The following is a 770-nucleotide window of genomic DNA, read 5'->3' on the forward strand; positions in this document are numbered from 1 at the left end:
AGAAGGAATGACACGGGAAGGAGTGGCTTGGCTGCAATAAACCTGCATATTTACCTCACTGTGGGTGAAGACTTTTTTTTTTAAGTGGTTGTACCTGTAAATCTAGTCGTGGAAGATGTAGCTCTTTCAGATGATGATGGTAAGCAATTATCTGTGAGGAGTGATCTGACACCTGGGGAAAACCCAGGGGTCCAGGATGTGGGACAGCGTCTGTGTCACCTCTCAGCTCAGCAGCATTACTCAATGGGGACACAGCCCTGTGTTTCTGGGAAGGAGACAACTTGAACCTGCCCACAGGGACACAGGTAAAGATGCTTGTGATCTCCAGACTTAGATCCAGGAGCTTCCTGGGCTGAATTTCCTGCTGTTTGGACCATGGTGTTGCTTCTCTATTGTAGCTAATCAGCTTCACATTTCAATAAGTTCAAAGTTCATCAGAGCTTGGGTCTGCTCTCCCTTTATTTGTTCCTCTGACTTCAGAACTGAGCTAAGCAAAACAGCCTGTCCCAGAGATGTGGAACACACTGACTACAGACAGATCCTCTCTGCTCTGAGTAAGGAAGCTCCCCAAACGATGCCCATGATCCTCTGAGCTAGGTCAGAGAAATCTAGAACATCTAAAACAATAGATGCAGGTGCTAGGCACATTTCTGGGCTCTGAGGATACCCAAGAGTCCAATTCTCTGCTTGATCCCAGGGAATCATTATTCATTTACAGCTGCCTGGGCTGCCTTTTGGGAGTAAAACATGACCCTGCAGTTACATTGGGC

The sequence above is a fragment of the Pithys albifrons genome, chromosome 17 (assembly GCF_047495875.1).
Source record: "Pithys albifrons albifrons isolate INPA30051 chromosome 17, PitAlb_v1, whole genome shotgun sequence".
NCBI classification, from domain to species: Eukaryota; Metazoa; Chordata; class Aves; order Passeriformes; family Thamnophilidae; genus Pithys; species Pithys albifrons.